General features: G+C 44.3%; 1 protein-coding gene across 2 annotated transcripts in view; it reads left to right on the forward strand.

Annotated features, from left to right (window-relative positions):
* RFTN1 (raftlin, lipid raft linker 1) overlaps positions 1–20,886 on the forward strand; it is a 198,026-nt gene that overhangs the window by 111,737 nt on the left and 65,403 nt on the right. The window lies entirely within an intron of this gene.

Below are 20,886 nucleotides of genomic sequence, written 5' to 3' on the forward strand. Positions count from 1 at the left end.
TTGGGCTGAGACGGAAAGGATGAGGGAGAGTTATCTGGTGATGGGGCTGCCTGGGGCAGGCTGGGGCGCCTCCAAACGCAGGGAGCAGCATGTGTGAGGGCCTGAAGCAGGAGGGAGCAGGGAATCAAAAGATCACAGGAGCTTCAGCAAAGAAGGGGAGTGTGAGGGATGGGAGAAGGGCCAGGACTCAGCTGTAAAAGCAGTGGGAGGCTGTTGAGAGGAATTCTGCAGAAGAATGAAATAGATTGCCCCTTGAAAGGCCCAATGACTCTTTTTTTGTTTCCTTCCTCCCTCCCTCCCTTCAACAATTGTTGAGTGTCCGGGCTCTTCGGGGCCTGGGGAATAGCCACTCAAGGATGCTGGGAGCCAAGACCTACAGCCTAGAGATCGATGACCTCTTAGGTCAGAATTTCTTCTGGTAACTTTACTAGAGGGATGGAGACTCTCTCTACTCTGTTAGAATTTACATCATTACTTAAGAAATAGGAGAAAGTAGTTTTGTTCACACGTGGAGAAGCCTGAGAACACAGGTCTTTATGACTCACGTAGGTGTCTGTAGAAAGAGGGTCATTTTCTCTGGATTGTTGCAAATAAAATGTTCTAATAAACTTGGGTAGGGACATTGCAGAGGTAGAATTTACCCCATGATCTGAGTACTGGGGAAAAAATAGTTTTAGAAATGGTTTTGTAATTAAAACTCAGATGCGTGGAATATTTGAACGGTAAGTGGGTAAGATGAGGGCATGAAGCTCTGCCCATACTGTTAACTGTGCTCTTTTAAATAAAACATGTGATTGGTGCTTTTGTCTTAACCAGACCATTGCATGACTGACCCATTGCATTGTGCCCCTATCAGATCTTAAGGCAACAAAGGCCTGGTTAGTGACTGGGTGCTGAGATGCTCTGTGTCTGTAGTGCCTGAAGTGCGGGTGGACATCTGTTCAGCAGAAGGGATAACCCCAGAGTTAGAAAGCCAGTTTTGTATTTAACTTTTACTCTTATCCCTCCTACTGATGATATGTGTGTGTACACATCAGGATCTGATGTTTTGTTCAGTAATTAGTTAAATCAGTCATCGACACCCGCTTATTTTATATTTGTATAAGAATTCTGTTCTTAACATTTTGAAAATTATACACTTTAGAGCCCACTGTGCCATCTTGCCCCTGCCATTCCCCTGGTTTTCAAATAAAAATCACTGGGTCCAGACAGGCTTGCGCACTGGGGCGGCCCTGAGATTTCTGACCTGGAGCTTGTCTCCAAATGTGCATCCCAGAGTCTCTCACTTCTGTTCCTCTCAACAGAGAGGCAGTTGACGGTCATGGTCAGCAGGGTGGAAGGAAAGTTCCCCGCTCTGGAGAACCCAGGTGTGTTGGGGTTGCCCCACCCTTTGTCGCCACACTGTTTGTCTGTGGCTGGACCTGGAAGGATCTGGCATTTCTGGCTGTCAGTGCTGGCTGCAGCTTTAGTTTCTAGGCCAGTGGCCATGAGAACCAGGGAAAGAGGGACAAAACGATGGGCCTGGGCCCTCTTCCCTCTGCTCCTCTTTTCTGTTGTTGGACTTAATTTCTGGAGAAAACACTACCTCTCTGTGCAGAGAGCAGAGGGGAACCAGATGCCTCTCTGCAGGGTCAACAGCTATTCCAGCTGACGGCAGAATTTTACACATGTGTAAATTTTTCTGTCATCACGCAGGTAGAAGATCACAGGAGCCTCCTGGGAAGAAATATACTAAAAACCATTTGTATTCTTTCAGTAAATATTTAATGAATAGCTTGGTCCCTATTTTTATATATAGTGGTGACACTTGTTAATTGCCATTCACTTAGGCCGAGATGAAGCTGTGTCGCTGGCTGCTACAGCGTATAGTCATTACTTTTTATCTGGGCCATTGTTCTGTGTGAAATAATGGCTCCCGTTCCTGTGACAAGTAGATCCGTCTTGCGATGAGATGGTAATTAACTCGTTTTGTCATTGTGCCATCATGCAGGATAAGCTTACATTCTTCTCTGCATATGAGAATTAAACTCAAAGTGATGTAGAATTTTCGTTCTTAAGAACAACGTCCCAGTATGGTTTTTCCACCAAATGTTTTAAATTAGTGGAACCTTTGGATAGAGGACACGGATAGAAGGAGGGAAAGGAGATTTCATTATTTTCCACAATTAGGAAAAATAAAGTCATTTGTATCTGTCACGTACAATTAGCTGAAGAGGCCGTAACTCACAGCGCCTCTCCATCATGGTTTTGCACGGAGGGTGAAGGAAGTTGTGTAGAGAAGACTCTGTTCCTTCCCACGTGGTCAGTGATTCTCTGAGCACTTGCACCAGTCACATTAAATCTGGCTACTGCCTTTTGTTTTCCCTCTTGGATCCTGCTGTGCTCCAGCCAGCCAGCCCTGTATGTAAATTATTTATGATGGACCACAGAACATGTAAAATGCATATTTATGGGCAGACTTGGAGAGAATACGTTTTCCAAGTCCTAGAACCAAATGCTCGAGAGATGAAGAGTTGCAAGGTGGTGAGAGAGTGACGGTGCGTCTCTGTTCCTTTGAGACAAAGGTTCGACCGCCAGGTACTTCTGGAGCCCGTCTTCCATGGCTGGTGGATTTGTGGGAGCCCTTGGGATTTCCTATACTTCAGCGTTCCCAGAGGATTGTAAAGAAGCAGAGTGGTATAGAATGAAGGGCCTACATGTTCATCTTGAAATTACTTTACGTTCTTTGAGTTTCTTGGGAAAGTGCTTGTGTGTTGGAAAGTTTTCAGAGTCACTGCACACATTTTCTGGTTTGTTCTTCACAATAATTCCATTCAACACGCCCAGCTGGCAATGGTGTCTCCCTTCTAGACAGAAGGAAACTAAGCTCAGAGGGGACGAGGGCTTGGCCCAGGGGCTGGGACTGCTAAATGATGGCAGCAGCTGGTCCTTGCATGGGGAGGCACCAGCGGGGGGCAACAGGAGGAGCCGGAGGGTTCCATGGCCTGGTGGCCCGAGGAGGAGTGTTTTGGAGAGGTATGTAGCAATGAGGGCTCTCAAGAGTGAGGGATGGATGCTTGTGGAGATGGAGGGTCGAGGTGGACACTGCTTTTCCTGGTGAGGCCAGGCACATGGAACAAAGGCTCGAGGCTAAGAAAGGGTCAAGTCCTGTTGGGCTGGAGTGTAGGATGGACAAAGGGAGGAGGAAGCCTGTTCTGGGGAGAGCTCTTTTGATTACCTGGAACAGAGCCCTGCTCAGGCCAGCTCAGGTGACTCAGGTGGGATTTACTAAAAAGATGCAGGAAATGGCCTAGAGCCCCAGGTCCAGGGGCAGGAATTTCCCTGGAACAGGAATATGGAAAATCAAAAAAAAAAAAAAAATTTGTCTTCCTGGCTGTATTATATGCTGCCTATATTTATGTACATACATGTTTATTTGAATTTTAAATGGGATTTTACTCCACAGGGGCAGTAAATGTGTGCCGCTTAGACCCTGTGCTAAAGCCTGTACATGCTCTGTACCCGTAACCCTCATCTCACCCCTCTGAAGGCTTATCCCTGTTTTACAGGTGAAGAAACTGAGGCACCAAGAAGCTATGTAGTTTGCCCAAAGTTACACCTGTGAAAGGCAGCACTGGGATTGACCCAAGCCTACTTGACCCAAAGGTCACATTTGTGACCACTGGGCCATGCTGCCTTTTCTGCATAGTCCTCAGGGGCTGAGAGTGGGGCTGTCTGAGCCAGAAGGCGATGTTGGGCATGCGAGGCAGATGGGTGTAACCGTGTTTGGTCCATGGGGCCAGATTTTGGAGACCCACAAGGCCTCCTCGCAGTGGGGGCTGGGGTTCCAGGCCTCATTGCCCACAGTGGGGAGCCATCCCCCTGCCATGGTCCAGGCAGGACTCCCGGTCTTTGCCCTCAGGCCCTCAGCTCTGGGCCCTGTTCCTTAGACTCACTTCGTTTCATGATGGAGGAGCGGCACTGATCGGCACAACCTGCTTAGGACTAGGTTTGTCCTCACTGGACCACAGAGCCTCTAGCATGAAGACACTTGAGGGAAGGCGAGGCAGACCCCTGCCTTGTCCTGTAGGGGGACAACACATGGTCAGAAACTCAGTGGCCTGGATTCAAGGAGATGTGCTGCCCTTCAGAAAACCAAATGTTGCTGCTCACATCTCGACCTGAAGAAAGGAAGCCGACAGGTGTTAAAATCTCAGTGGCTCCTCTTAATGAAACAGAATATCCCAAATCCCCAGGATTAGGAAACTTTGCCTGTGGTATATAAATGACTCATCATTTACTCTCTGGCTGATTGTTGAGTGTTCAGGGCCTCATTTCCACAAGTGCAGTGCAGAGAGTCTAATTTTAATTAGAGCAAGACACCGATTCAGATTGAAAGGAAAATTATGTTTAAAAGGCTTCCCTTTCCTCACTGCACCCCACCTACCCCCAAACCAAGAGAATTATGACATTTTTAAAAAGTCCAATCTAACGGGGGTCTGGGGGAGGGGCGGTAGTTGAAAGCAAAATGGTGTTTAATTCCAGTGATGAGCATGCCCTCAGTGTGGAAGAAAGTGAACAGGGGCTGGCAGAGAAGAGGCTGAGGGTGAGAAGTGAGGCACTGCTGGGCACAGGGGTGTCCTGTTCGTTGTCGTGTCTCCACAACTTAATAAATATTTGTGAATGAACGAGTTAAAAGAGAAATGCAGAGGAAGAATCATTAAGACTCTGGGTCATCGAAGGGGAGAGAGGAGCCTAAGATGACACACAGGTGACTGGTGGGTGAGGTGGGATCATTTGAGAGGATGAGAAGAAACAGCAAGAGGGCCGTTTGGGCCAAAGAGGTAATGAGATTGGTAATGGACATGTTGGGGCTGAGGGACCAGTGGGACACTCAAGGGAACTTTCCAGAAGGCAGGTGTGGTTGTTGGGCTGGAACTTAGGAGGAAGCTAGGTATGGAGATGTAGTTGTCGGAGGTGCAGAGTCAGAGGCCCACAGGGCCCAGGCAGGTAATGACGGTGAGGAAGTGGTTGAGGTGATCATTGGGTGGCGCATGCTCATCTCAAGGGGGCAGCCACCACTTAGCATGAGCTCATTATTGCCTCGTGGAAATACTGATTCAGTATCACAAGATCTTATCTAGTTTGGTTGATTTCCTTTGTTTTGGAGAAGTTGATAATGTTTTTATTTTCTTATTGTGAAGTCTCTTGGTTTTTCAATGTAAACAGATAGATCAATTAAAAAACTGCAAGATCTAAACCAGTGTTTCTCGAATTATCTATGGTGAAGGACTGGTTTTGTTTGTTTCTTTCGATTTTTTCTCAATCCATTAGGGACTGACACTTTTGTAAAATACGATAAAAACATGGTGGCAACGTTGACTAACTAGAAAAGTGTCTAAATGCTCACTCTAACTTTTTGTACCTGTCTTGTCCTGGACTAGTAACCAAAAGTTTGTGGACCAGCAGTGGCCCAAGGACAACACTATGAGTAGCCACTGGTTGAAGTGGCAAAGCCACGCCACAGGATGAACTCACTCGTGCTTGCAGAGGGCACAGAAGAGAGCACTGTGGCCAGAGCTCTGGGGAGGACCCAGAGAAGGAGAAAAAGAAAGGACTTTTATGAAGCAGGGGGAGAAAGGGAAGAGCATGATGTTACAGAATCCAAGGGAAGAGACTAGAGAATAGTAAAGCAGGAAAGAGGTCAAGTTGGAACCCACTGGGTGGGTGGCCCATTGGGTTTGGCCACTGAAGGCCTCTGATAAATCCTGCAGGAGGAGATTTCAAGAGGTGGAGCAGGCGGAGGCCTCCCTACCATGGGGTTAGGAGTAAATAAATTTAAAAGAAGAGAGAGAGAGTGGTGGCTAAGACAGGGCACAGGTAGAAGGAAGTCTTGTTTGTTTGTTTTAAATGGGAGACTTGAGCATCTTTAAAAGCTGAGAGGTACCAGTAGGGAGGGGAAAGTTAATAGTTAATAGAAGTCAGAGGTGACAAAGGGTGGAGGCAGGTCCAGGTGAGGGGAGCCCACAGAGTGGCATCAGCTGCGCACGTGGGACTGGACACCCTTTCCTTTGAGGCCAGGGGAGGAGGTAGGAGGACATCTCCAGGCTTAGATGTTCACAGGGGAGGAAAAACGTGGGAGCTGCTGCCTGGAGGCCTCTGTTTTCTTATAAAGTTCCCCTCCCGCCGCAGCCTCCCTTGATCCTCTGTCCTGCTGTTTTCATGGGCCTGCGGTCTTCCTGTTCTGTGTGGGGAGGTTAGCTGGAGTTAGTGTGAGCCTGAGGGGAGGGAGGAGGTCACATGTTTGTCTTGATCACTCCCTAAAAATGAGACAAATTCCTGTGCTTCATTTTCTTCCTCTGCAGGACTCCAAGACCCCGTCCCAGCGGGCCAGGGTTCGCTCATATTTCTTTGAACAGATCTTTGAGGGCCCCTGTGTAGTAGTGTCTGGGGATACCTTAGTGAGCCAGCACGGGTAGTGTCCCTGGTCACATGAAGCTTGCAGTCTAGCTGAGGACGCAGACATGGAGCAGGTAGTCTCCTGATGGAGGTATAATCCCAAATAGGTAAGTGCTCTGGAGTAGAACCTGGCAAGGGACCCTGACCCAGACTGGCAGAGGGAGGAGGAGTGGTCCATTAAGAAGTGGTGTTTGCACTGAGATCTGAGGGGTAAAAGGTGAGGGAGAGTGGAGGTAGTGGGGGTGGGAAAAGCTTGGACAAAGGCTGAGAGATGGGAGGGAGCGGGTTTGGTTCAAAGAACAGGAAGGAGGCCATCGTGACTTGACTGAAGAGGATGGAGGGCTGAGAGCCGCATGATGAGGCTGGAGAGTCAGTTGGGGCTCACATGCGCAGGGCCCACAGGCCGGGCTCAGGATCTAGGTCTTTATCCCAAATGCAATGGAAAGCCATTGGAGGATTTTAAGGAGGAGCTGGAGAATGATGCCACATTTGCATTGTGGAAAAATGAGGATGGCTGCAGGGTGGAGACTGCATTGGGGGGCAGGAGTGGCTTCAGTTAGGAAACTGTTGGAGTCTCTCTGTAGAAAGAGATTATAGCGTAGTTTACGTTACGTAGCATCATAGTGGAGATGTGGAGAGGCGGCTAGAGTTAAGAACTGTGGAGCTGGGGAAAGCACCCTATTATTTACGGATTGGCTAACAAGGCATAGCAGAGAGGAGGGGACCAGGCTGATGTGGCTGGTGCCCCTGGGTGACAGGGGGCCTTTGGCTGTCATTTCTGTGGCTCAGGAACTCAGGGCAGCGGTCTGGGCTGGAGACAGCAGCTGGCAGGTGATAATTGACACCCTAGTCATGGCTGAAGTCGCTGAGGAAGGAAGTGAGGGTGCAGAGGGAGAGGCCTTGAACTGAGCCCTAGGAGATTCCAGCATTGACTGCCGTGCAGAGAAGAGAGGTGGACAGTAAGTGGCTAGAGAGGTCCCCGGGAAACTCGAGAGTGCCAGTGATGGAGGCCAAGGGCACTTCAGCAAGGGAGGGATTGTCAACCCTGTCGGTGGCCCTAAGACTAAACATTAGAAATTGCCATTGGTGGTGTGGCCGTGAGGTTGTTGGCGCCCTTCGTGGCCGCTGTCTTGATAGTCTCTCCCCTCCCAGTATGTATTTTACGAGGCCTGATCCAAGACGGCTTTGGGTTGTAATTAAAACCCACTGCCCTCTTCCCCATAGAACTCACATGTGCTCCTGTGTTATTCCTAGGATGGGTCTGAGGGTTTTTCCTTTTTCTCTTTTAAATTTAGGATATTCTTTCTTTCCATGGGCTTGCTGAATTATCTTCATGGTTCTCCTTAATGTGATTTTTTATTAAGAAAGTAAATTTTACTACTCTTTACTACTACTACTAGTTACTAAATTTTAGGGAATTAGAACTTGCCCATGTAAAGCATTGCAATTTCTGTAATTTTTAGCATGCATCATCTCCTCCATCCCGCATGTTAGGAGGAGGCTAGTGGTGTCAGGGTTCACATAACTTTGCCTGAGGCTAGGTGTTTGGGTTGGCTGTAGGCCAGCCTGGAAGCTCCTGCAGGTGAGGGACAAGGGTCTACTTCTCAAGGACATGGCTGTGTCCCTAGGGCGCCAGAGATGTCCCTTGTTCCAGAGATTGAAACAGGCCCCAGGAGGAGTGTGGTGATGGACAAGCTGCTCCCGTTGCCTCTGAACCATGCTTATAGCAGATAATAATGTTCCTTATTGGCTGAGGGTGAAACCAACAGGGCTGAAGATCTGGAGCGTCTTCCTTCTAAGCCAACACTTCTTGACGTGTGCCCTTCCTGCAGCGCTCCTTGGAAAACAAAGGTTCTGTCATCCAATATGTTTGGGAAACATGCATGTGGTAAGCCCTCTGGGAGGGTCATGATGCTCCTTAGAAGAATCAAGGCTCTGAAAATGTCTGCAGTAAGAAACCTGCTTACTTAGCTTAACTCGGCATTTCTCAAATATAGATTTAGAACTTTCCCCTTCACCTCCTCCCCAAATACCTATTTATATCATGGAGCATCTGTGGAAAATGTGCCCAGTCAACAACTCACTGACCACTTAGCTACCACGGACGATCACAGCTAGTCAGTGGATGGCAGTGTCAGTCTCCTCTCTTTTTACAATGGGTTCCTAATACTGATTGTCTCCAACTGCACAAAATTGCTGTAAGCTCACATCAGTCAAGTACTGTATTGTATTTTCTTGGTTTGGTTAAAACAAGTGTTTCTACCCAGACACTTGGTGTAACTGTTTCCTAATCCTCACCCAATCTTCTAATGGAGGAGAGATTTGGAGCAAGGCAACTTAAAACTCTCTCCTCTCTTTTGTCACCCCAGAAAGACATGTGCTTGGCACCTCTGTCATTTTTCTTGCTTCTTTAGTAACAGACATAGCAATCTTCTAACACATAGTCAGCAAAAACGAAGTCGCTGGATTTGTTGACAGCTGTGGAATCGTAGATAGCATTTGGTCTCCTGTTGCTGGGTCCCAGCTTATCTGACCAGAGTCTTAAAAGAAGTACTGGCTTCTTGGACTTTTTTCCCCTTTTCTACTTTGTTCCCTCACCCCAACCCCTGGATTTCTTGTGCCACAGTTATTAATCAGATCTTCAAATATATTGGTTTTTCTAGCTTTGGTTTCTCATTCTTTTATCTCTTGCCTGTAGTCACTAGTCAAAAGTGACATTTTATTCCTTAGCAGTAGTGTCCAATAGAATATAATTTGAGCCACTTATATAATTTAAAATTTTAGTAAATTAATTTTTTAATTAAAAAATCAGTAGCCATATTAAAAAAGTCAAAACAATGGTGAAATTAATTTTAGTAATATGTTTTTGTTTTTTTGAAGATTGGCACCTGAGTTAACATCTGTTGCCAATCTTTTTTTTTTTTCCTTCTTCTCTCCAAATCCACCCCCAGTACATAGTTGTATATTTCAGTTGTAGGACCTTCTAGTTGTGGCACGTGGGACGCCACCTCAGCGTGGCCCAATGAGCGGTGTCATGTCCACTGTGCCCAGGATCCGAACCAGCAAAACCCTGAGCCACTGAAGCGGAGAGCATGAACTTAGCCACTTGGCTGCGGGGCTGGCCCCTAGTAATACATTTTATTTAACCCAATACATCCAAAATATGTTTTTTAATATGTCATGAAATCTTTCATGTACTTTTTTTAACAAAGTGAATCTTAGATATCAGATGTATATTTTATACTTGTATCACATCTCAATTTGGACACTAAATCTTCAATAATGAAAGTGAAATGTCCTACAAAATAAAGTTATGTTTAACAGAAAAATATTTCATACTGCTTCGGTTTTTAAATTTAAGTTTAAATTAATTAAAATTCAATAAAGTTAAAATTCAGCTCGTTGGTCGCATTAGCCACATTATAAGTCCTTGGTTGTCACCTGTGGCTAGTGGCTACTGTCTTGGACAGCATAGTTCTGTAGGACTCTTTGATTTAAATAGTTTTCAGTTTTCCATGTTTTCTCAGTTGACACAAAATATTTGTGATAATGAGTCTTGACAGCCACAAGGAACAAGGAGCCGTGTATAGCATTTATTAAACAACCAAAGAAAATTTTCCTCATGAAAACATCCAAAAAGTATATATTTAAAATAATTAAATTTTTGTTTGTAAAATTAATCATTAATTAATTTGTATATACATATTTTAAATTATATAAAAATATACAAATTTGGAAATAGTGTTTTGTCTCCCAGGTTTTCATCTCACGAAGCAATTTTATTCCTACACTTTCCATGCATCTTTGCTTCGGTGTCTCTATCATCACCAGAGTGACTTTTAGGAGCATCTAACACAGGTTTCAAATTCATCCTATTTACATGCATCCAAATTGTTTGGAATTCGGCACTTTTAAAATTTATGAATGATGTTCTCGCTAGAGACTCTATCCCAAGTCCTAAGTGCTCATTCATGTAACATTAGGATAGTCATTTTTTCCTATCCAGCTCCTATGTAAAGAAGAAATCTCCTTAATGCAACCACTTACTCTGCATTGCTCTTAAAAAAGGGAAAAGTCTCTTTTTATTAAAGACAACATAAATACAGGAGAGCGCATAAATCTGAAGTGCACAGCTCGGTGAGTTTGCACAAAATGAATGCACCTGGTAACCAGGACCCAGATCCAGAAATAGAACAGCTCAAAGCCCTGCCTGGGGCCTCTCCCATCACTTCCCCCTCTGCCCGCCCCACCGGTAGCCTCCGTCTAGTTTCTAACGCCAAAGGTTAGCTTCGCCTGGTTTTGAACTTTATATCAATCAGTAGAGTCTTTTATAAATGGCATCTATTGCTCCACACTCTGTCTGTAAGATTCATCCATGTCCCAGTAATTTGTTCCTTTTCATCATGTATAGAATTCCTGCATTCCTCTTTAAAAGTGGTCTTTGGGAAGCCTGCTTACTATAGCACCCAAAATTTTGTTTCATGCTATAGGAGTTATTTTAAGTTTTTGTTAAATACATTTCCCTCATTTAAAAAAAAGCTAAGTCCGTCAGATGACTTTAATAAAGGTCCCAAACCAGCCTTGATGAACCTGTTTTCCCTAGTAAGCGCTTTGTTGTGCAAAATAGTGACCGAGCGTCCCTGTATTGTGAGAGACTTTGTAAAAGTCCGTAAATGTATAAAGTAATTCCCTCTTTTCTGAGAAGTAACATTTGGGGAGTAAACCCAGGATCTATCCAGGAGATGTAGTGTATATGGACTGTGTATTTCCCCTTCCCGCCGACTGTGAATGGGGTTATCATGTTGTGGGTATTGAATATTGGTCTGACTCTTACAGGGGAGACAACTTTTATGGACCTTCCTCCCCAAGATACCCGCTTGACTAACTCCTTCACTTCCTTCCTATCTTTGCTCAAGTTCCCCTTCTCCATGTGCCCGCCCACCCTGCCCATCATGTTTAAAAGAGCTCCTTATTCCATGCTGCTCCCCATCCTAGTCATTCTCGCTTCTTTTTTCTCTTTTATCTCCAGCTCTTTTCACTTCCTAAGATGCTTTACTCTTTTCACTTATTATGTTTATTGTTTGTTGTCTCTTTTTTCCATGGCGAGAAGAATGTAGGTCATATAGTCGACGCTCAATGAATATTTATGGAATGAAAGAGCGAGAGCCCAGGAATTTCCAAGGCTTCAGAGCTCTCAGAATCATATGGGAGCAGATGCTTTCAGAGGTCATGCAGTGGAGATAAAGTAGACGGACATTCATACTTTTAATTTTTTCCTGCAACTTGCAAGTAGCCTTTTTCAGCGTTTGGGGTGGTTGAAACCTGTTGCGTAAGTCCTCCTTGGAAGTGACTTAGGAGGGTGGTTATATGTCACCATTTCTACTTCATACTTCCCAGCAGACACATTTACAAATATGGAATTTGCTGTTATCACTGGGAAAGTTTCTAAAGTGGCATGCATGCATATAGATATATATGAGATGGCACATGTTTTGAGTGCTAATTATGCGCTGTCAGTGAACACATGTGGTAGTTAACGGGTTTACACGCAGGTTGAACTTTCCCATCTGCGTTGTTCAGAGGTGCTGAACATCCTCACTCGGTGAGACCTCCTGTCTGCCGGATTTGTCTGGGATCCAGCACAGATAATGAGTGTGTGGGAATTTGGACTAACCTTGTGGCAGTTGGTCCTGGAATTTATCCCGGAAGGCAGTTAGACTGCCTGCCGTATTTTCCCCCCAAACTGGAAGGTTTCACTTTTATTGCTTGAGATTATGTGGAATCTTCTCTGAGGGTTTTGAGAGCCAGTTTGACAGCATTACAACCCATGTAAGGTTTTCCCCTCTTCTGCCTTTGGGAGAATTCCCACTCGGAGAGCTGGGTCCCATTAGGATGGGTCAGCCGTGTGGAGATGGCTTCCGGGAAGTGGAGGGAGGGGAAGCACTGGGACACAAAGTTTTCAGTTACTGAAACTGACTTGCCTCCTCATGGAGAAATCTGGAACTTGAAAAGACCAATTCCAGAATTTTCTTCTGATTCCAGTAAAGGAAACGTGCTGCTTAATTCATCACTTGGGCAATCACTTAGGCGGGGCACATCGCTTTCTCGAATTCTTGGTTTTCTTCTCTGTAAAATGAGACTTTTGTTCCTTGAGAATCTCTAATACTCTGATTCTGTCATCAGTCTGGCTTTTATGTGTATCCCTCATTATCAAAGAGGTTTCTTTGATTAATTCAGGTTTATGAGGGTGGCATGCTGAGTTTTGGTGTCGTAGGCCCTCATTTTGTGAATTGTGCCGAGCGCATCTTATTCCCTGTGCTCTTCATCCAGTACGTCAATGTTTGTTGATTGATAACTATTTTTGTCTCCACCCTCAACTAATAACTGTAATTGGAGTTCAATACAAGGGCTATTATTTTTACAAGTTTTTTTTTTCTTTTTTTAAGGTAAACATTTTTTAAGTAAACGTTACCTTCTGACACTCCAATGGAAAACATCTGTCGTGAAGAAAACTAAACTTTAAGTGATTCATTTGTTGGATCACTTCTGTTCTTAAGGGTTTGAGAGACTGAAAAATAAGATTGATTACCGTTATGTGGGTGGTGCTGTAATCTGTAGAAGTAACACAAGATATGTATGTGTGGACAAATGGCCCAAGTCTTCTAATAATTGATTATTATAAATCTAGCCTAAGTAATAAGAGAAAATAGATTAAACTAAGGTTTCCCATTGAATTAATTACTTCCCAATCTATAGCTTCATTCTATTAGCCTTGTAGCAGAATTCCTAGGTCTTGAGAAGGTGGCTGGGGAGGATGGGTAGTGGGGATGTTATTGTTTGGGGTGATAGGGATTTTATATAGCAGGAATCTTATTTTTTTCCCAGCTTTATTGAGATATAATTGACAAATAGCATCATGTAGCTTTAAGGTATACAACATGATGATTCGATGTACCTATAAATTGTGAAGTGATTACCACCTTAAGTTTAGTTAACACATCTATTGTTATCTTTTTTGTTGTTGTGAGAATATTAACATCTCTCTTATCAAATTTCAATTATACAATACATACAGTATTGTTAACTATAATCACCATGGTGTACATTACGTTCCTGGAATGTATTCATCTTTTAACTGGAGATTTCTACCCTTTGACCAACATCTCCCTATGTCCCTACCCCTTTAGCCCCTGGTAACCACCATTCTAATCTGTTTCTATGAGTTTGACTTTTTTAGATTCTGCTTGTAAGTGAGATCATCCAGTATTTGTCTTTTTCTGTCTGAGTTGTCTCACTTAGCATAATCCCTCAAGGTCCATCCATGTGGTTGCAAATGGCAGGATTTCCTCCTTTTTAATAGTTGAATAATAGTCCATTGTATACATATACCACATTTTCTCTAAGTAGGGATGTTGTTGGTGGCAGTGATAGGGATGTTGTTGGTGGGGGTAGTAAGGATGTTATTGGTGGGGTGATAAGGATGTTACTGAGCAGAAGGCAGTCAACGACGTTTCTGTAAAGAAAGCTTCTTCAGAGAGAAAAAGGTTGGTATGTGGAGGTTACAGGGAATAGAAGTCAGAAGGAAAATACCTGAGGAGATGGAAAAACTTTAAAAGAAAATGTTTAAATATATTCCTGGTAGAAGTAAAGTTAGTTTTTGATGGAACTCTTCATCGTTTAGTTGGTGTGGAAACTTTATTTCACTGACTTCCCATTTTGGATGAGAGAGGCGGTTGCTACTCTAACTTCTGAGACACCCCCCCAGAGGGCGGCGGAAGATTCTCTTGATGACGCCTTAGGAATAATACCGATGGACTTTTTTGGAAGCCTCAAGCACAGGAATCTCTGCATCCCTTTCTGACTCTGACGGTGCCTGGGAATGTGAGCATCATCCTGTGTTGCTCTTGAATAGTAAGACATCATCATTAATTCATGTTCTGCACAGTTGTAACTTGAGATAAACAAGGACTGAGCCTACATTTGCCTACAGGTTTGCTCAGCCAATTAATAATGTAAGGAAGGCACTCTGCAGGCTCAGGGCTTACCTCAGGCACCCGCTTGTTCCAGCAGTTCGGGTGCATCATCACAAACTCAGAGACTCATTACAAACTGCTCTTACCTCTTTATTAAAGCAAGTCCCTAAAGGCCCACTCCTTGGAAGTATTTGTGTTATCCTTATTTACATTCTGCTTCATTGAGAGTGCTGCTATCTGCATCCTTTATAGAGGATCGTGGATTTCACTTTAAGAAATTGCTGCAGTCTGGTATCTTCCCATGGGTGTGAATTAGTGAGGATTTCTGTATTTTAAAAGGATGTCTATTGCTGGGGAACAAACCACTCCAAAACATAGTGGTTTACAACAACAATAGTCGTTTATTTTGCTCACACTTCTCCACCCTGGGCAGGACTTGGCAGAAGCGGCTAATCTCTGCTCCACCTGGTATCACCTGGGGTGGCGTGTCAGTGACTGGTAGATCCACTTTCAACATGGCGCACTCAGATGGCTGGCAAGTTGTTGCAGGCTACACTCCTCTCCACAGACTGCTTGGTCCTCCTCAAAACATGATGGCTAGGTTCTTAAAACAAGCATCCTGAGAAAACAAGATGGAAGTTTATGGAATTACTATGACCAGGCCTCAAAAGTCCCATAGCATCCTTTTCACCTCACTTGTTAGTGGAGGCCCATACTGGTTCAAGTAGAGGGACATAGACTCCGCCTCCTGATGGGGGAATGGCAAGGTTCTAGCAGACCGTGTGGGATGGGAAATATTGTTGTGGCCATCTTTGGAAAATACAGTCTGCCACGTACATGAATTCAGACATGCTATCTTCATTTATGGTTCATTCCACTAGGAGAGAACTTTGAGACCATGCAGGGCTAATATGGAATAAATAAAATTGAAGGCAAGGAGTGGAAATAAAAAGTTGAGTATTGAATATAAGGTTTATTGGGCATTGAAAATAATCTTTAATTCCCAACAGTCATAAATGCAGAGTCTTCCCCCCCTTCCCCCCAAAAAACCCCTATTTGTTACTCAAAGAGATCGCATATCTTCATGAGATCTGAAACTCTCTCAAATCTTTTCCATCTTCCAGAAAACCATCCCGGGTTCTCCAGGGTGTTTACAAAAGAACAATAAAAGATTCATTTCTTTAGCACATTGTAATGAAAACCATCCCCAAGTACTTAGTCTAACTGTTCTGTTTACCACGGGGGTTTCAAATGCCATTAGGACTGTTATATTTTTGTTGGTCTGGAGTCATGGGAATAGAAAAGTTTTTTTTTAACCAAGGGTTAAAACTAGGATAGCATTGGTCCAACCACACCATCTCAATGTTTTGTTAAAGTGCCGTTGTTAATGTTGTGGGAGCCTATGTAAGTCAGGGAAATGTTGGGGGGGGCGGGTGGATGTCACGAATCCTGGATGATAGAGCAGCCTGGTGTGAACAGAAGCATCTGCTCCTGGTTAAAGTTCTTTAGACTTAGGTTCTTTTCCCTAATTCATTTACTGTGGTGCTGAGATTTGAGTTCCATGAAGACTCTAAAACTGGTATTCCAGAACATTCTCAAGAATCTTAATAGCCCTCGGGGTTCTTTGCCCCAGGCTTGTAATTCAGGAGTCACTGGTGTTACCAAAGTATAAAATTGGGGTTGTCCACCTCAGTGGCTTCAGGATTCTGGATTCTAGCTGAGTTTTTCTTTTCTATTCTTTTTTTTTTTTTTTTGGTAGGAAATGCATTGCCTTGTCTTAGGTAATGCCTTTATGAAAGGAGGCCCAGAGGAATGCCAGTTATGAGGCATTTTTTACCTTGATAAGAAGTACTGATATTAACACATTGTTGCTGCGTATCTTCTTTTTCCTAAGGGGAAGATTGACTAGGTTTGTTAAGAAATGGACTGGAAACCTAGGGAGTGCAAATAATTTTATTTTGACAGGATTGCTTTCTTGAGTTGTACCCCTGGACGTGCAACCCTGTAATTTCTGTAGCCCTCCTCAGTTTTCTCTGCTGTTAAAGTGATACAAGTAGCAAACGAAGTTCAGATTTTCAAAATCTCAGACAAGTATATTTGCAAAACATTATTGGCCCCAGGTGGATATTTCCCAAAATGGTAAACTCATAGAAGTTTACACTTAGAAGTAACCTGAGGTTCTGCAAATTTAATTTCTTACTTATTCATTCCTTTAATAAATGTTTATCGAGTACTTATTAGGTACCAGGAGCTGTTTTAGATGCTGGGACATAGCGGAGCACAAAATAGACAGTGTTTCTGCCCTCACGGAACTATCATTCAACTGGGAAAGACAGACAATAAGTTAGTAAAAAAGATATGTTGCAATAAGTGATATGATGAAAATTAAAAAGATATGCTGAAGTGTCACTGGGTGACCATCTTTAGACTGGGATTTCAGGGAAGGCCATAAATGGGAAGAGAAGACCATGGTAACAAGGAGAAACCAACCATGGGGAGATTGAGTGGAACGGCATCCCAAATAGAGGAAGCTGCAAGTGCTGAGGCCCCGGATGGGAATGAACTTTGAATGGTCAAAATCAAAGGCTTGTGATGGTGGAGGGGAGCGACAGGGGGTGGGCCAGGGCACCCCAAGGGGAATGACAAGAAAGCTGGCTAGGGGTGGATGGTGGGACCGCAGGTCAGCAGAGTGTTGGCTAGTGGTCTGGACGTGTAATGAGCCATTAATAATGGACCATCCACTCACTTTTGTGTCTTTCCACAATGCCAGAATTTACTGCGGTGAATTCAAAGGATCTTGTCACACGCGACTGAGGTCCAGGAACGGTGGCAACAACCTGGCGTTCCTTTATAGAGACTCAATCAAACATCACACATTCAATCATATGAGTATCATAAGAACACATTAATTAACACCAAGCACAGCATTCAATATGCAGAGGGTTATGAGCCCAAGTCCACAAAATCCTTGGCACGATCCAGCAATTGGAACAGGAAATCGGTCCAGCCAAAAGGGACAGTGAGAGGCACGGGAACCAGCAAGGCAACCAGGAGCATGTCGTCCTCTCTCCGGGATGACTTGCTGGTGTCAGTGTTCCATCATCTCTTCCTTTTATGCTGCTTCCTTATCTTATCCAGGTCTGCATTCTGTCTGGTTATCTATAGGTGTATCTGTGGTTTTTGTGGTTTTGCTTTAGGCGTTCAGTGGGTGTTCCTTTTAAGGCGTTGTTGGTTACGCCTATAATTCCGTTTGCTTGTGCCAGGTCCCTAGCGTGAGTTCTTCCATTTTGTGTGCTCTCCAGAAGATGGAAGACCTTGAGCCTTCCATGTTGGGACCTTGAGTGGATCGGATGGATTTGACATTTGTGGGAAGGGCCAGGCAGAGACAGCCCAGGATGTAACAGCAGGAGAGAAATTGAAGAAGCCATCAGGTACTGGACCGGGAATGACGAGAAGAGCAGTCATCTGCATCTTTTTTAAAGCAGCTTTCTGGGTCTTCACTGCTGGTCCTGTTTAGTTAAGTGACCCTCTGTCTTGGTTTACTTGGAGAGTTCTAGCTCTTGCCTGTCGTCACAGCCTAATTTTTAATAGTCCTTGTTTGGACGATAGGTGACCAGTTTTTTTAACATATCAGAGCCCCGTGGTGTATCACCTTTTAGTCAGCAGGCTGCTGTCTCTACTTAGGTCTCCCCTCTCCCCCTCACATCCTTTCCCATGGCAAGTCTAGGCTCTGTGACCTCTCCCATGAGCTCTGCAGTGACTCCCAGGCCCCCAACTACTCTCTTTGCCTCCTGACTGCTGACTTCCGTGACCCGCCCCCTCAATCCATACCACATCCTGTGGACAGATAAATTTTCCTTGGGATCGGCCTGATTACGTCACTGCTGCTCAGAAACAGTAATGGCATCTCATTGCCTACAGGATAAAAAGTCCGAACTCTAAAGATTCAGCACTCTTCAAGATCCGGCCCTGGTATTTCACAGGGTAGTTTAGAGTCTAGGATACACTATGGCAAATACAGTGCTGAGCAGTATAACAGGTAGGAATATGGTCTCTGGCACTAGACTGTCTAGGTTGAATTCTACCTTCCATTTACTAGCTGTGTGACCTTGGACAAGTTGTGTAGCCTCTCTGTGCCTCAGTTTTCTCATCTATGACGTGGAGATAAAAAAGAATTCTTACTGTTATTATAAGGATTAAATGAGTTAATCCATGTCAAGCCGTTAAAACAGTGTTTGGCACATAGTAGGCTCTCAGGAGATGAAGCTATTGCGATTATGGAGTTTTGGTGCAGGCACACTGGACGTTTGCTTTTCTCTGCGTAATTTATGATGCTTTCTTACCTCTGTGCCTTCACTAGCCTTGTTCCCTCTGGGAATCTTTCCCCCAAGCCATTTCTGTGTCCCCAGATTCCACCTGGGGAAGGTTACTTTATCAGCCATGGATTTTGGCAGCGACAAAACTACCAAACTGTGAAGTCCAGCACACATTCTTTGACTTTCCCATGAGACTATGATGAAAGTCTCCTTAAATGCTTTGGTAATATAATGTTTTGAGATTCGATTGACCCCCTTCCTTTGTGGGTGTGCACAGGCGTTGGTGCAAGCCTGGGGGGGTCTCGCAGCCTTGGCGGGAGATGAAAGATTCTCCTGCCAGTTCTTGTGCCTCAGTGCTCCCACCTGGATGACGGCAGCTCTCATGGGCCAAGGTCTTTGCTTTTGCTCCAGGATCCTGGTCTGAGCACAGACAACCACATACGTGCTCAGTTCTGCTGATGGGCATACATTGAGGGAGATTAGGGATTTGCACAGCCAGTGAAAATCTGCCGGAGGTGACACCGTCTGATCCAGTGTGGTGACTCTTTCCATTATGCCATTCCTGATCTGTTACATCTGTGATGGCACACTGCTCTGTGTAGTGAGATGGTTGGGGGTTGGACATTGATTCCGGAAAGTATTCTTAAAAAGCAATCTTCAGTGGTACCTCAATAAAGATGGGGGGAAAAACGTCTTGAGCAGACCTCATGGAGATATGTAGACACCCTGTGTGAAGGAGAAGAATGCTGTGTCTTTGCAGGCAAAAGAACTTAGAGCTATGAACCACTTGGACCAAAATATATCAACATTGTTGTGATAGATATGAATTTATTTGCTCAGTTTGGTTTGGCTTAAATATCAGTTGCCTTATATAACACTTATATTCTCTTCTTCATTTTGGTACGTATGAGTACTGAACAAATTTCAGATTTTATTTCACATCAGATGATGTCTCTACATGATAGATATTTAAATTTTTATTTTGTCTGCCCTGAAATTCCTTTTCTTCTGAGAGCTGCTTTGTTCTCACAATTCAGCTGTGTGATTTCCGTAGGAGCCAGCCTGCCCCTAGCCAGAGCTGATTGGCCCAGAAGTGGACACCTGATCTGAGCTGAGCCACTCAGAGCCCTTCCCTGCAATCTTTTGCTTGTGCGTAACCAGGAAGTTTAGACATGCTATCTCCAGTAGGTAAGCTGTAAGCAGAAAAATTCAGAAATTGGCAATGGCCACATTTTCTGCCACATGGAGAAAATTGGCCCTAGATAAGAAAGAGGAATGATGCCAACAAATAAAGAAAAGTAGGGGCAAGATTTGGAAAAAGTGGTGCTGGAGGTGCTGGTTCTCCGGCTCTGGCCCTACCCTGCTGGGCACTTGCTCTTTCAGACACCATTGGGTTGTTCCTTACAGATAGGCCTTTCCTTGTTCACTTCTCTTTTGGGTCTCTGATTTAGACTTTTGACATCAGGTTGGGATCTTCTCATGGGTTGGTTTTCAGAGGCACTAAGAGCTAGGTGAAGATTTTTGAGGGATGGGAGCGTAATAGCACTTCCTCTCAGGTCTAGTGATTTCTGACTCCCATGCACTCTATTTTCAATGAATTGTGAAATGATAAGCACAATCTAAGTGAAAGAACTGAGTTAATTAACAGAGATATTGAGGGCCAGCAAAATTCCTTTTGTCAGAATTTTTTTTGCCTGCTCTGAACAGAGACACCAAGGGTGATCCATTCTCTGCTCCCACCAGACACTGGAACCCATCTCTTCCTTTTGTTTTTAAGAATGTTTACAGTTTTCTAAGTTCTTTCATCATTTCCCTAGCTTCCCGCCAAATCACCACCAATAGCAGAGGAGAATGAAGGAGTACCTCTTCTCCCCAGCCCCAACCCCACCAGGGACTTAAGGCAAGCAGTGGTCCCTCAAACTGAGCATAGACAGTGTGAGAAGGATGGAACACGGTAACTCTTTAGAGTTGCTCAGTTACCTCTTGAGTTAGACAAACACTTATTAAATCCAGGAGGTCAGGGTTGGTACCTGTTTGGCTCATTATGGTTCCCCTAGCACCTAGTGCCCAGCACATAGTAGATATTGAGTAAATAGTTGTGGAATGAATGAATGGGTATTATTATCCCCATTTATAGATGAGGAAACTGAGGTTTAGAT

The sequence above is a fragment of the Equus asinus genome, chromosome 21 (assembly GCF_041296235.1).
Source record: "Equus asinus isolate D_3611 breed Donkey chromosome 21, EquAss-T2T_v2, whole genome shotgun sequence".
Classification (NCBI taxonomy): Eukaryota; Metazoa; Chordata; class Mammalia; order Perissodactyla; family Equidae; genus Equus; species Equus asinus.